Source organism: Marmota monax, unplaced genomic scaffold, assembly GCF_021218885.2.
Source record: "Marmota monax isolate L192 unplaced genomic scaffold, Marmota_monax_Labrador192_F-V1.1 WCK01_AAM20220418_F8-fsc00146, whole genome shotgun sequence".
NCBI classification, from domain to species: Eukaryota; Metazoa; Chordata; class Mammalia; order Rodentia; family Sciuridae; genus Marmota; species Marmota monax.
Window position 1 is genome coordinate 4406282 of NW_026694096.1, and position 17156 is coordinate 4423437.

Sequence of the window (17156 nt, forward strand, 5' to 3'; positions counted from 1 at the left end):
ACAGACATCCTTTATACCTTTGAAAGACAAAACATGATTCTGCCCATGTATCACTGCATCTTGACATACAACCAAGATCATTTATTTCTACATATAAAGAGGATTCCTTTAAAAAAAAAGTTTTATGCTATGCTAGGCTCCAATAAAGAAACAGCCTCCATTTCCAAATAAAATAAATATGATATATTATCCTCAGTCTGTCCACCTTAAAGTTTGAATCTCTAGATGACAAGATACTGATTTTGATAAAATGTAGACCCTCAAGAGAAAAATTAATGAAGGTGTTGATGAACTCATGCATTACCAAAGAAGGAATTTTAATGTAGCAAAATTAACATTAATAGACAACATTTGGTTAATTTCTTATTTGTCCCAACAAGAATATTCAACTACTTCCAAGATTAATATTCACTTTCCTTAGTGCTTGCCCTAATATTAATGAGAAGATGATCATAATTAAAAATAAACTAATTTTCAACATACACTAGAATGTTTAAGCAAATTCACTTTCACTATGCCAGATACTAACAATCTAAAATAGTCACCCAAACAAATAACATCTGAGAGTGGCAACAAACGTTGTTTACTATACAGAAACAGCTGCCTATGGGAGCATGTTAAAGAGCAAAGAAAGTAGAAAACTAAAGCAAGGTGTAAGATTGTTGTGACTTCACCTAATTCTCAGACAGAATTTATAGTTGTTTTACTGGGCTATGGAATTTGAGAACCCTGTTATCTTCTGATGGGGCTAGGAAATTTGTATTACAACACAGCAACTCACACCACATACACGAGACATTTGCTTTAGACTAGAATTGTGCACTTCTCCACTTAAGTTACAGCAACATCTCCAGATGAATCTTTTTGTTTTTGAACAGTCTGCCTATATTTCCTATCCTATCTAAACCATCAGAGAATATACTTGAGGGACAGCAGATAGAAAAAATACTTCAAAGTTTCTGACCATAGTTTAGGGGAAAAATTATGAGAACTCAAACCAGATGAGATGCAGGAAAGATACAAAGAGTATCAAGTAGCCCTCCCTTATCTGCAATGGATGCATTCTAAGATGGCCCTTGGATGTCTGAAACTATGGATACTACCAGATCTTATACATGATAGGTTTTTTTCCTATACATATATATCTATAATAAAGTTTAATCTATACATTAGGCACAGTAAGAGATTAATAATAAAAGAACAATTATAAAAGTTATGTGAAGTAGCCCCCCTATATCTAATTGTACACCATCTTTTCCCTTGAAGGAAGCATCTAAGGTGGCTCCTGATTGACACATCCAAGTGGCCAGCATCACCACTCTTTTACTTATCAATGGCTTCAAAGTACAAGTCACTTGAATACAAGCACTGTGGCACTATAGCAGCTATTCTGAGGCAGCTACTCTAACAAGCAGGGAGTGTATACAGTGTGACATACTGGACAAAGCATTCATGTCCCCAGCAGGTTGGAGTAGGATGACACAAGATTTTATCACACTACTCAGAAGGCAAGTCCATTGAAAACTTACAAATTCTTATTGGAATGATTGATTATTGAATTTTTGGCTTAATATTTATGGACCACAATTGACAGCAGATAACAAACTATGGAAAGTGAGAGAGCAGACCATGGAGTATTACTATTCTTGAAATATAATTACGAAGTCAAAATGACTAGGGTTTGTGATTATTCAAATAAACAAGGGGACAGAATCAAGGATAATATGGAGGACTCGAGCCTGAGTGAATTACAAGTCAGTGGATTCCCCCAACTCAGATCAAGAAAGCAGGAGAAATAATTGACTAACGAAGTGATGGATTCAGTCCAAGACCCTAAGAGATGCCCAGGTGGAGATATTCAACAAAATTTTCATGCTCAAATTTTCACTGAGGAGTCTGGACTGGAAACAAAGATGTGGCAGCTATTAGCATCTTTTAGTGCTGTGAAATGGAAATATAATGTAATTCACTTAAGAAATCTCACAGCTGATAGTAGCCATATTTTAAAAATAAGAAGGAACACATGGAGTTATATTTAATTTTGCTTAATGCATCCAAAATGTTTTTCAGCACATGATAATAGTCACATTTTAAGTACTAAGTAGCCATGTGCAGCTCATGGCCACCATATTGTACAATGCAGACCTGGGGGCAGTTGAAGGCTTGAGAATGAATATGTCATATAGAAATAATTATATTTCAACACTTTATTAATTATTTTTTAACTATTTATTGATTTTAATTTTATAAAAATAAATTTTTATTTTATAATTATTTAAACTATTAATTATTTACTTTAATTAGTTTTAGCAGAATAAGGGAGGATTTAGTATGGAGACCTATTTAATGCCAAGAGAAATTTAAGGGAAAACAGATTATAAATGAGTTAAGGAAAAACTTTTCAAAGCAAGAAGCACAGAAGTGGGAAAAACAGATGAATCGAACCTTTCATGGAAAAGTGATTAACAATTAGTATCATGTATCAGGAAGGCCAATTGGGCAGAACTTAAGATTCTCCATGTACTATCAATAATTTTAACCTTAACAACATTTCAGTAGTGTATAGTAAGTAATACAAGTCGGGGCAGATAAAGATTTTGTGGAACCTAAAAATTAGCCAATTTTAGAATTTTCATTAAAAGAATAAAACTATGAATATGACATTGTATAAAATTGAGGGGCACTGAAATTTAAGGTTCAATAACTTCTTGAAAATCCTACATTCAAACTGGTTCAAGAATTCAACAGAAGATATGAATGGAAACTTTTTATGATAAGTTAAATGGGAAGGAAGAAAAGAATTCTAACATGTCTTCAGCCCCTCTTTCCAAGTAACTCAGATTCTGCAAAAAATGTATTCAAGAGATGTTTTCAATCACACATTAAACCACAGGTACATAAGCTTTTATCAGCCTTTTCCCCATGTTCCTCCTCACCACATCTTGGCCATGTAACATTTTTTATTATCCTTTTCCTTTAATTTTCAGAATTCCTAAAAGTTTAAACAGGTGGGGGGAGACTTCGGTGCTCCCCAAATAGTAAATGCAGGCTGACATCATTTAACTCATTTGTCATATTTCTTCTCAGAATGAAGTTGCATATTATAATTCTGTATAATTAAGAAATCCAGCCAAGCATAGGCTTCTACAAATTTTTGAGTAATGCTTTTGGGAACTCACATGAGAAAGTGAATGAAAGACGAAGATTCTTTACAGTTTTAAAAATACAGATTTCACTTAGAGTGGTCCTCTGCCATATGGGACCACCTGGCTGCTTAGAGCAAAATCCTATCACCATGACAACTGAGCTCAAACTTTCCATAATATCTTTAGGATTCTTATGATATATTCTTCCTTCAGCCTATTTTCTCTTCCCAAAGATAAATTGTTAGAGCTGCATTTCACAATAAGCTATTTTTAACAAAACAGAGCAATTTCAGACTGTCCTTTGATGAACTATGAGAGTAACCAATACCCAGGGAAAAAAAAGTCTACAAAACTCCCTCAGTGGGATCAGAATGCCTGTGAACTCTGGGAAATTGCAATCAAACTCAAACAATCCAAATGGCAAGGTATAATTCCAATATTTCAGAGCACTTCATCATGTATACAATAATCTTTTATAAATCAACATATTTGGACCTACAACAATCACTTGGAGTTAGGAATTCTTTCCTGAATTTATAAATGAAGAAATGATAGTTCAGAGAAGAAAATGCCTTGCTCTAGTTTTAGAATAAGAAAAAAATCAAAGATTTGTGATATCACAGTTCATGATCTTTCTTAAAATCATAGGTTTTAGTCAATCAAAATGTAAAACCAATAGAATGAAAAAGAACCTACTGGCTCATTCATTCATCTGCCAGGTACCATAAACCAAACCCTAATAAGCCTAGGTATGTTTTTACAGGAAAGCTTTGTGCACATGACTTATTAGCTACAAACATATAACATAATACAGATTCATAACAAGAGTATTCTTTATCCCCCAAAAGTGAGCAATTGCCTCGCTGGTGGAGGGGAAATCAAATGAACTGCATCTCATTTATTTTTCCCTATTATCCTTCATATTGCATTTTCAAATTTGCTGGGTTCTTCAGCTATCCCACTCCTTGTCTATACCCAAAAGACTTAAAATCAGCATACTGTAGTGACATAGCTACATCGATGTTCATAGCAGCTCAATTCACAATAGCTAAACTGTGGAACCAACCTAGATGCCCTTCAACAGATGAATGGATAAAGAAACTGTGTTTGTATACACAATCGAATATTACTCAGCATTAAAAGAGAATAAAATCATGGCATTTGCAGGTAAATGGATGGAACTGGAGAATATCATGCTAAGTGAAGTAAGCTAATCCCAAAAAACCAAAGGGTGAATGTTCTCTCTGATAAGTAGATGCTTGACCATAATGGGGGTGGGGGACATGGGGAGAATGGAGGAACTTTGGATAGGGCAAAGAGGAGGGAGGGAAGGGGAAGGGCCATGGGGGTAGGAAAGATGGTGGAATAAGATGAACAACATAACCCAAGTCCATGTATATGACTGTATATGTGGTACAACTCTAGATAATGCACAACCAGAGAAATGAAAAGTTGTGCTCCATTTGTATACAATGAATTGGAATACATTCTGCTATTATGTATAACTAATTAGAACAAATTTTAAAAGTTTGCTGGATTTCTTATTTTCCCTTTTAAAATATTTAGGCATTTGGTCTTCAGAATGTTTCAGATCATTACCGCAGAATTTCAGAAATTCCCACTGAATAATTAACCAGGATAGGATCCTTAACTATCTCATATACATTTTTAATTTGACATTCAGTGAACAGTAAAATTATTGTAGCCCCTCCAGTTTTGACAAGCAATACCTATGTAAGCTTAATCAAGAAAAACATATCAAAGTCAGTGTATTGGGTAAATTATAGTATTCAGTCATCAGAGAAGGCCCCAAATCAAAGCAAAATTAATTCCATTGTCATGTGCTTTTCAAAGTGAAATTAGAAATAAGGTTTAAATAACAGCTGATGCAAAGCAAGAGAACTGCCACAAGTAAACAATCTGAACACTACTTATTCTTATCCAAGTGCCAAACACATCTGAGAACATTCAGTGCCAACAAGAAGGGGGAAAGACATTTCTCCAATGAATTGAGCAGGAACATGAAAAGAAAGCCTTCTTTCTGGTTTCACTTTACATTTGTCTACAGACAACTGGGGTTTGTGATATTACAATGGTCAAATATCCATAAGCCTTGCCTTTTTTTTTTTTTTTTTTTTTTTTTTTTGTGGTGCTGCTGATTGAACCCAGGGCCTTGTGCATGTGTGGCAAGTACTCTACTCACTGAGCTATATTCCCAGCCCAAGTCTTGCCTTTTGATACCTCCTAGTAGAAGAAATTGCTCCTGGGAGACCAGAATGGGTGCTGTGGGGCTCTCTTCCTCCTACTCCACCAACTGTTTCATGTAGAGTGAGTGCCAGTACTGGTGAGGGATTCCTTAACTGTCTGCTTATTCAAGGAAAGGAAAATTGGCCATAATAGTTTGGGAGCCATGAAAAACTCCTTAGTAAATGCTCTTACTTTGGGGACTTTCTTTACTTACTTTTTAGGACTGCCTAATATTTTTTAAGTGTTCCCATGATGAGAACAGGACTTTGATGACATCAGCTTTCTTCAAGAGTCTCTTAAAACCTTCTACCAATGACTTTGAACAAACATTTAGTAAAACCAACTTAGACATCACCTCAGTTCCCATCACCTGAGACACAGACTTATTTTCAAATGACTGTTTAGTTATATAAAATAAGTGAACATAAAAAGTTGCTACCAACAATCCTTTCCTATAAAGTATTCATTTTACAGGGACAGACTAATCTGTTGAAATATCCAATTGTTTATCTTCTTGTGTTCATTGTCGTGTCATTTCTTATTTTGGAGATTTGGCCTGTTGACAGTAATTTTGAAGAATCTGAAGGTGGGGAAGCAGTATTTTCTCATGAGGAAGGAGACAGGTCAGAGGACTGGTACCCTATTCTGAAGTAGAGGCAGGACCTAGTAGGGGAACTGCTTCATGAGACAAAGTGAGAGGTGGTCTAGCTACCATGGCTCCTAGAGCCTCCACTTTGCTTAGGATTCCTTTAACCCAAATTAAAGCCCAGAATTAATGAGGTCAGGAACCAAGAGAAACATTTGGTTCTGAAATGATGGTGCCTCTCAACAATGACCTCCAAATACTGATGACCAATGGGGGGAAAAAAAGCCTGCACCATTATCTTACTGTGTATGCAAAACCCTGAGACCTCTGCACAACTCTAGAGGAAAGAGGGCACTAAAAATTAGCTTAAATTTCCCACCAATTTGAAGATCTACTGGGATTAATTACAAAATATAATGAAGAAATGAAATATTTTCAGTGCACTTAAGTTTATGGATGATGGTTTAGACTAGTTACCTGTGATATTTTTCTACGAGTCTGTCAAAATCAAGTATTTCCCATGTTAAAGCGTCTCACCATTCCGGTTTCACAGAGGATTAGAGCATTAGATGATTTTGTGAGTCAGTGAAAGGTGTGCTTTCCAGTTTACATTTTTACTTGAGAATAATGTGACCACTTTAGGCCACTAATGCTTGCATCTTACACAAACATGGAAAATGTATCAACAAAGAGAGCTGAAGAAATTCTAACAGAACATATTATCTTTCATTTAGTTATATGCGTAAATCATGGGTAAACCCTTGGCTGAAACTGTTGATTGAACCACAATTGACAGTTAAAAAACAACCAAAAATAAGCTTCTCGTCAATTTAATACCACTCCATGTCTCAATAAAGGAACAGCTAACTGCAGAAATAATTGATATACGTAAGCAGAAAAATTTTTGCTAGACAACTGAATACAAAACAACATTTGTTTCATAATATGTCTGAGACAATAACAATTACCATTTGCACAGTCTGCAAAACAGACTAAGAATATGGAACAGAGAGTCTGTTTGGATAGAGAGAGAGAGAGAAAGAGAGCCATCTTTAGAGATTTAGAGATTCTGTCATTCAATATTACTCAAAATGGAATTCTAAAACTATCATAGCAGGTCATACCACCAGCCATCAAGTATTCTTAATTATTCATGTGAAAGCAAAGCTTGAAAATTGTGTCATGTTCAAGAGAAAAATGCCTTGGGACCTGAAATACATAGTTAACTGCAAAGACTAATATCGAATTGTCTGCATTTTAATCCCAACTTTGCCAGTTACCAGCTTTGTGAACTTTGCCAAGTGGTAGGAAAGTTTCTGCATCCATAATATGGCATAATGATAGTGTCTAAATTAGATTGTTTTGAGACTGGCATCAGAAAACTGATGCCTGCCACACAGCCCTCAAAATACTTTAGAGAGTGTTACTGTTATTACTATCACTATCACTCATAAACAGCTGTTAAAAGAAAATCTTGAGATACCTATATTTTCTGGTATCAACAAGTTTCTTCAAAAATTATTTGTTAAGCAATAGGGCACAAAGTAAAAAGACAAGGTCCCTCCTTTGCCCTGGATCTTTCATTTCAGTAGTGGGATGAGAAAAGATACACAGCAAGTCAATAAATAAGTAGGGTCATAGGTGATATGACCCGAAGAACTGAGAGACAGTTTATGGCAGCAGTGCTGCCTTAGTTTGGGGTCAGGAAAGGCAGACTCTGAAAAGCAGACATCAGAGCTGAACTCCAAACAATGGAAAGGCACCTGCCTAGGAAAGATGTAGGTCAAGAGGTTCTGGGGAAGAGAATATTAAATTCCAAGGCCCTATGGCATAAAGGAGCCTCAGAGGCCTTTGCAAGAGTTTGTCTCCCAGAATTATCCCAACAGGACAGCATGTACCAGCTGAAACTGGTTTGTTAATATGCAGCAGGATTCTTCAGGGAGTGGTTTCTGCTTCCTGTTGCTGTTTGTAGAGCTAAGGCCTCCATCCACAACCTACATCAATTAGCTCCATCATTCTTTATTGCAGGGGAGTGTACAACATAGGCCAATGTGTTTATTCTATCTCAAATCTCTATAGCAATCTCACCTCACCAAGTCAGATGCTGATTCTGTTCATCGTGGGTATGTACCTACCACAGTTAAGTTTAGGAAATGGGTGGACTGGGACTTTATTCAACCAAGTAACAGTGTAGAGACTATTAAGCTTTCCCCAAAGTTCATTGTTAGAGATGGTTGTCAAGAAGATGTCTGAGGTCAACAACTGAAGTCAATCTTGTTATTTGTAGGGCAATTCTCTACCTGGTCATCATCCTTTTAGATCAAAAAAAAAGGCAGGACAAAAAATGGATTCTGTTCTATCAACCCCTTGGTTGCTTTCCACCACACGGATAACACCAAAGCATTCACATCATTAAGAGGTTCACAATAAACCACTGATTAAAGATGTTTCTTCCACAATGGCTGCCACAAAATACAACCACTAGAGGCATCATCCCAAGAGACATCAAACATTGCCTATGCACCTCACCAGGGTTTCAAAACTAAAAAGGCAATATTCTAATCTGCAAACTGCAAAGCAAAATCAACTGGGATTCCTTACAAATAAATTTTTATAACAAATCACAATAAGGTACAATATTGTTTGTAAGAGAAAGAAAGCAGGCATTATACATACTTTTGTATCAGTGTTTTCTTTTTGTCCTTTCTTGTAACTGCTTATGAGAAGAATATTTAAGGAAGATAAGCCAGATTCATTTTGCATAAAATAGGGACTGAGGATTGCAGGATTACTGCTTCTTTGTTTTGAGATTTTTCAAGGTTTTATTTGGTTCTGCATTTTTATTTCCACCTGCTTCTCTGTTCATATTCTTTCTATTCTGGCCACCCCAATGCATGATAATGACAAGCCCACCTATTGTTATTCTTAATAGACAAGTTGAATTTGCTAGATGGAGTCAGCAATCTCAGTATTAGCAGAGATTTAAAGGCCCAAGAACAGCTGGGGAGAATAATAGTTATCATCTGAGAAATTTAGTAAAAAAGCCACTTCAGCAGTGAAAATGTGCTACTAAGCAACAAAGTTAAAGCGAATATTTGGAAGTCTTCATTTTTGCAAACAAGTTGTGGGGGGCGAGGTGGGGATGCAGATACAGGAAATGATTAATTATCGGATTTCTTCTGATTAAATGGTGTTTTGTTTCCGATTACTCCAAATGCATACGAAGATACATGCTACAAGGTGATTGTGGTGGATTGGACAAAACATTGATTTCATTATGGTTCCTGCACATTTGTACACAAAAACAATTAAATTATCTCTTCCAGAGTCCATTTCCAGACCTTGAAGTAACTAGACATTATTATAAACACAAGAGCATCCCAAAACATGAGTTTTCCAAAAAACAAGTCTCATTTCCTCTCTTAAAAAAAAAACTAAAATAAAGGAATATAATACTATGGATGTGGATTTTGAATGCAGTCTTCCAAATATTAAATATACTTTCCATGATGAATGCTCTATTGGGTCTCAGCCTTAGAATAAACATCATGCCAAGAGCATTTAGGCACAGCCTCATCTGACAGCAATCACGCCTGGGGTAGAATGACATCTCTCAGCATCCCTCATGGATACATAAATTCCCAGGAATCAGGAGTCAGAATGACCCTCCTTCTCCCCAAAAAGCACAGAAAGTAATGTCCTTGTCCACATGGATGAAATAGATGGTTTTAGATTAAAAACAAAATACAAACACTTTTATGATATTATCTCAAGTGTTGATATAAAGCCCTACAATATCACTTCAAAATCAATTATTTATAGTCACACATGAAATTTATATATGTATATAGACATATTTAATAGGAAATATATATATCTACCACATTAATTATACCAGATACAACTGTAATAATAAAAGCTAATATTTGTTAAGCTTATATTTATAAAAGGTTCTGTTATATACAAAAAAAAATCTCATTTAACCCTTACCACCTTTCTGTTAATTCAGCACTGTTATTATTCTCATTTTGTAGCTGAAGACTCTGAGCATCAGAGTGTCAACAATTTTTCTTGGTCTCATCATCTATAAAATGGAAACAATAATGCATGCAGTAGTAGTTTTACATGCAATAGTAGTTTGTTCTTATAAGTAACAGCAGCACTGGTTACAGTAAATTGACCAACATCCCAGAACTACCATGAATGTTGCAGTCTCAGAAAGCCCAGGTCCTAACCACTACCCACACCACCTCTCATTACCAACTAGGGGTCAAGGTTTTAGGAACAGCCCCTTAAATGATGTATTTGTAGACATTCCCATATATAATACAAGAAAGATGGACCATGATTAATTGTAGTAGTGGTATAAGGAAGAGCTAATTTCTGAGGTGAGTAAGCCTGGATTATTTAGAACTTAGTAGACCATGACCAGCCTCCTGAATTGCATTGGAAAGCAAATCACAGCAGAGCTGAGGGACCAAATAGCCTCCTGTAATGTGCTCCCTGCGGCTTGCTCACTTAGCACTTTGCACCACCAGAGTTTGTTCTATTTGCTTAGTTTAGAAGTCAATAACGCTGTGCACAAAGCTGCTAAGCACACATAAAATACAAAAATTCAACACATCAAGAGAAAATAAAGCCAATAAAACAACAATGCCATTTTTAATGAACCCTTGGGTTCCCGTCATGGTCCAAGATGGTCTTAGTGACACAAATATGTCCTTGACATCTTACTAGATAGAAGTTTTATGATGATAAATAATTCACTTTAAGACTACCTTAGTCCCATGTGATAGGCTTCATTGGCTCCTTGATGTGGTCACTAAACACAGGTGAATAAAGAGAGACCTGGAAACAATGGCCAGGAAAGCTACAATCCTTGAGCATCAACTTTAGCCCTTTTTTGAGAAGACACTCTTGATTTTATACCACATCCAAAAATGAACCCCAAAATCAACCCAAATGAAGACCTGAACCTAGAAGAAAACATAGGGAAAAGCTCAACCTTGAACTTGGCAATGATATTTTGGGTATCACAGCAAAAGCTCAGACTACAAAGCTCAAATAAATAGAACTATAAACTTAAAAGCTTCTGCACAACAAAGGAAACAATCCAAAACAACAAAGACAATCTACGAATTGGGAGAAAAAATAGTTGCAAACCATACATCTGATAAGGAGTTAATATTCAAAAATATAAAGAACTCACACAATTCAACAGCCAGAAAACGAACCCAAGTTCAACAAATGGCAAAATGTCTGACGAGACCTTTCTCCAAGGACAACATACACATGGACAAAAGGTATATGATAAGGTACTCAACATCACAAACCAGGGACATGTACATCAAAACCACAACCAAGTCATCACCTCATACCCTGTTCAGATGACTATCATCAAAAATACAAAAGATCACAAGAGTTGGCACATGTGTGGAGAAGAGGGAACCCTTGTACACTATCAGTGGGAATGTAGATTGGTGTAGCTGTTTTGGAAAACAGTGTGTGGATGGTCCTAAAGAAATTAAAAACAGAACTACCATGACCCAGAAATCCTCCTTCTGAGAATATGCTCAAAGGCAGTGAAAACACCATATTATAAAGTTATATGCATCCCAAGTTCATTGCAGCATGATCTCTAACAGCCAGGACAAGGAAATAAGTGGGGTGGGGCTTAGTTCAGTGGTAGAGTGCTTGTCTAACATGTGTAAGACCTAGGTTTGATCCCCAGCACAACAAGAGGAAAAGAAAAAAACAGAACATACAGAAACTACTCAAGTGTCCATTGGTGGGTAAAGTGGTAAAAAAAATTATAATATATATTTATGGTAGAATATTTTTCATTTGTACACCATTGATGAACCTGAAGGATTTAATGCTAAGTGAAATAAGCCAAACACTAAAAAATATTGTTATGCACTCACATGTTGACTGTAAAAAGGAAAAAAGTCAAATACACAGAGAAGATAAAATGGGCTACCAAGGTCATGAAGGGAGAAGAGTAGGAAATAAGATGTAAGCCAAAGGGAAAAGAGGATTTTGGAGGACAGATAATATGAACGAATATGACTTAGAGAAAAGCTATATTCAATAATGAGACTTTAACCCCAATATCATGCACCCTAATGTAGAAGCCAGACAATTTTTACTATCTAGATTTAAAGTTATCTAAAATCAAGAAGGATAAACCATAAGACTTACACTAAGCTCTTCTCTCTTCTGCCCCCAGAGCAGGAGTCCCCACAACCAGGGATAGTATTAACTGAAGTGTATGACCCTAACCAGGGCTGTATTAACAATCTTATAAACCAGAACTCACTCTCCCACACACTACTCTAACCACCCACACATCAGGCACTTTTGATTATATGCAAGAAAAACACCTGAGCATGCTCAAAAGTCAACGAGCCAATAACACACGAAGAGTTTCTCAGAGTCTTAAATGACTGCAAAGGTGAGGAGAGTGAAGCAGAGTTTTAATTCCATTGAGTCAATACAATGCTGCTGCTTCTCCATGTTTAGAAAGGAAATGTCCTACTTGTTTTAAATGTTCTTTTGACTGGGGTGTGCACGTTATTAAACTGCCTTGGGCTTAACTGAGCTGTAATGCATCTGATTATCTCTGAGGTTTAAAAGCAATACAGAGGACACTTACCCACTTTTTTTTATTATTTTTCGTAGCTTAGGCAATCAAAAATGCTCTTGTTAAATGAATTAAAACTATAATCACTTCTCGGCCTTTTGGCTGAGATCAACTGTAGTATCTGTTCTTATCAGTTTAATATCTGATACATCCTCTATCTGAGGATATTTGGAGCAGGGAGTTGGAATAGGAGCTTGCTCCGTCTACTCCACGCATCAACCTGGTATTGCAGTACTTCCAGGAACAGTGCACCCCTCATCCATTAAAAAAAAAAACTACTGATAACTAAAAATAATGCCAAAGAACCAGTGGATGCCTGACACTGTGAGAATGGTCGATTGCCCCATTGTAAGAAAAAAGCACCTCTTCTCGGCAAAAGAGATAATTCCTGCTCCTAACCTATGGAACAGGAATCTTGAGAAACAACTGTATTATAAGCTTTTTAGCAGTTAACAAATGAGATGGAATATATATTTATATTTAATCTCCTATTAGAAAAAGCTTTAGTTTAACTATAATTTCAAAGTCAAATATGAAGCTACCGGAGTTTATTTAATGCTGAAAATGTGATCTATTTAAACCCATAATTAAATCAAAGGGGAGTTTAATGAGAAATCAATAGATATCACAAAGAAGTATCTCTGTGGTTCTTGCAGTTTCCAAGACATGAAACAGCTTCACGATTTCGTAGCGTGTGTTTGGAGGCCTGTCCCTTGTTTGTGCCATCTTCCCCACTGGTCTTCCAGCTGTCAGATTAAATATAGCCATAGGTTGGATACAGCCACAAGAGGCAATTTGTAAAAACAAACAATGAAAATAACAATACAGATGTTAATAAAACTAAATTAACTGCAATGAACATGATATTCATGCTGGCCATGAATGATAGTTGGCTATTATTAATGAAATCTATTTCATTAGAAACATTACAACAAGGAAGTCCTGCCCATTTGGAGGGACACTGGAATCTAATTCTCCAGTCGTCTTCTATCTTCCTGGGGCTATGTGACTGGATTCTAATAGAACATGGGTAGCAGAGAATTAAATCAGTGCTAGACTTGGCCCTTACAAGGGCCAGTTTGATCCTCCATACCCTCTTTCCACTCACTGGCCATCTGGATGGAAGATACAGTTAAAAATTCCAAGGAGGCTCTGGGGCACATACAGAACCAGGAGAGAGGAGAATGCTGGAACCCCAGGTCACCACTGGATGGAGAAAAGGCCAGGTGCGCCTCCCAACTTTCAATTACACATACCTATTAATGTTCTGATTTTAAGATTTCCACACCCTTACTTATCAAAACTTAGAAAGGGTGGGCTTTCCTATTGCCTTGCCCTGACCCTTGGTACAGGGGATTGAACCCACGGGCACTAAACCACTGAACCACATTCTCAGCCCTTTTTGTTTTTTTAAATACAGGGCCTTGAACATACAATCCCCCGGCCTCAGCAACCCAAGTTGCTGTGTGCCACCATGCCTGGCCTTATCAAATCCCTAACAATGAAATCTAACATTCACTGGGCACTATACATTCTTCCTAGAAAATTATTTCATACAGTTGTCACAAGAATCTTCAGAGCCTTGATAGCCCCATGGCAAAGGTGAAGCAAGGAAAAAGCCAGTAAACTGAGATTATATACCAAGATAAGTCAGAGCTTGGTGGAAACTACAAGACCAGGCACCATGCCATGTAATTGAGATACAGAGAATAAGGAGAGTGCCTGACTTTGAGGGGCTTACACAATCAAGTGGAGAAAATATTTATACTTCCAGGACTCAATGAACTACCCTGACCAAAAAAAAAAAACTAAAAGTGCAGATGAAACTAAAGAACTTCCAGGCAACTATGGAATAGTAGCTTCATGAGAATCCTATTATTCATTTGAGTGAGAGGATTCAACCCAGGCACCGCCCTGAGGGTTTCCCCACCCTGAACCCTTTGAGGAACTGAGGAATCAAATCACCAAATATCATTTTGGTACCTTGGCTCTCTGATGGATTATTAAGCCTTCCAAGCAGCCTGGGGTTTAGTTATAACTTATGTCACCTCTTGATTAATTGCTGCCTGCCCATTTGGTAGGCTGCTGCTGATTTCCAGTAAGAAAATGCTGTACCCTTTAGCCTCCAGGTGTGTTTTTCCCAATGCTTTAAACATTCTTTTCTTGGTCTGCCTTACTTGTTTGCTTCCTTTTCTGAGCTTGCACACCACCCTGTATTTTCACTTAGTGTCTGGTCACTGGATCTTCCTTCCTGGTCTGTCAAACTACAGTCAATTATGAGCCACCTGTGATAAATGAGGGCTCACTCATCACAGGCTTGACACTAATATCTTTTTCAAACAGTTTTAAATATCTTTTAAAATTCATTTAATAAGTGTTTACTTTCTACTGATTGTGTGCAATAGATACATGAATACAATGATGAGCAAAACCAAATGTAATTCCGATCCATCACAGAGCATACAGTATGGCAATGGACAGACATTAATGAAATAACTAATGTCAATTAAAATTGGGAGAAGTGCTATGGAGCAGCACATCAATATAAGACACAGTATAAGGTAGTGGAAACAGCACAGTACAACAAAGGGTGAATGGAAGTTAATTAGGCTGATGTTGATAAGAATGTCATTTTACATGGAGGGCCCAGCTTGGGCAAAGGCTAAGTGTTATAGGGAACATTGCAAATACAGGGACTTAAAAAAATGCAAAGTGATGGGAAGTTAGGAGCTAGGTAAGATGAAAAGAGGGAGAAAAGCCAGATTCTGTTAAATACAGTGATGTTTAAGACCCCCATAAGTAGAAAACATTGTATTGGGGAGTTTCCTGGAGACATCACTGACTTGTTACTTATGCCCACCCTATGGGCAGTCTTCACTACAGTAACATGGCCATATAATGAGAAAGGTCAGTTGGAATCTGTCTCAAACTTTAGCTACAGTGATAAATGGCCTCATCTTGGCCCTGGAAGATATTCCAGTCCATCTCAGATCACTGCCCTGGACCTACTTACCTGCCTTATCTGCCATGGTCCAAGGCAAAGGACAAATGATCACTAGCACATCCTGCTACGCCTGTATTGATGCCATAAGCCACATGGAAAGACCCCAGAAACTTGAGAAAGTCACCAGGTTTTCTAAGACCAGTGTTTTGCAGGATTTGTTCTGTTAGCTAGGGTTGAAATCCTGGACAGCATGGTTGGAACCCTGGGGGATGAAGTTAGCCTCATCATGCCACTTGGAATCCTATTGATAAAAGCCTTAATTAAATACAGTATGAGACAAATTAAACAGATTTGGTCCAGCTTCTGCCAGCCAGATTAATTAGAGTGCCCAATGGAATGACATACTCATGGGAAAATTCTCCAGAAGCCAAGATGGTATAAAAACAAAGTGTGGATATTATTAGGAGATCATTTTCCATGAGTTCTCAGCATTTATGCATTCCTTATAAGTGGAGGTACCAAACAGCCTTTGTTCTGAACTATCTTTTCAAGGATATTCTTGGAGAAAATAGCTTGGGAAGATAAAAACAGTGCCTCTCTCTGCAATAAAGGACAAGTTTGTTTACTGTCCAGTATAATAAAGATAATGCTTATATCCAAGCCAAAGATCAGGCAGGTATGCTGAAAGCATATTATAAGAGATTCGACTTCCCTAGCTTTGGTCATGGTTCCTTTTCTAGAATGCAAGCCGCTGCATGTGCAAGCATCACTCACCTCTCACCCATCTCTCCATTGCCCTCTGGGGACAGGAGCTCAGAGACTTAGTCCAAATGTTAATGCTCCGGCTACTACTATTGCTCTGAGCAATGAAATCCTTTGCATCTGATCGGAAGTCTGTCTCTTGCCAGCAAACATAAATTCTGGTAGGCTAACTTATTAAGCTAATAAATAGGGTAAAATTGCAGACTTGTCACATTTCCTGATACTTATAACCCTCAATGGTAGATAATATGATGTTCATTTTTAAGATGAGGAAACTAGGGTTCTGCCATATAATGTGTGGTGCCTTAAACTATTTATTTATTTATTCATTCATTCATTCATCCATTCCTTTATAATCATTCAAGCTTTAGTTAAATGTTCCAGGTCCAGATGTGGTGTATGGAGAATCTGTGCCCTTGGGCTTGATCTTACTTTTTTTTATCCAGATGCCCATCAATAAATTTGCTACATTTATATAATAGATGACCAGTGACCCTGTGATAAACCACCTTAATACTTGAGGTTCCCCTCACCACAGGATTGGCATGTGGTCTAAACTGTTCCAAACAAAGTCAATTCTAAGACTCCTGTTCTAGCATTGCAAAAGGGCATTCAATGCACTTTTAGATACTGTAGTATGAAGTATGTGGCCTAGAACCTGGTAGCTATTTTTCTGTCAGAAAATACTCAAGAAAAGGCAACTCAAAAATGATATGGCCAAGGCAGTCACAGAAAAAGGGTGCTGGAGCTTAGGTCAGGTTATAACTGATAAGAACATAATGGTGTACTTTGGTTACATTAATCTAATATCCTTTGCTATGTGTCCCA

The 17156-nt window shown here is 37.1% G+C and overlaps 1 protein-coding gene and 1 pseudogene across 1 annotated transcript in view; one reads left to right on the forward strand and one right to left on the reverse strand.

The window, feature by feature from the left end:
• Window positions 1-17156, reverse strand: part of Nav3 (neuron navigator 3) — an 802778-nt gene that overhangs the window by 679087 nt on the left and 106535 nt on the right. The window lies entirely within an intron of this gene.
• Window positions 12705-12879, forward strand: LOC124107188 (U2 spliceosomal RNA; annotated as a pseudogene).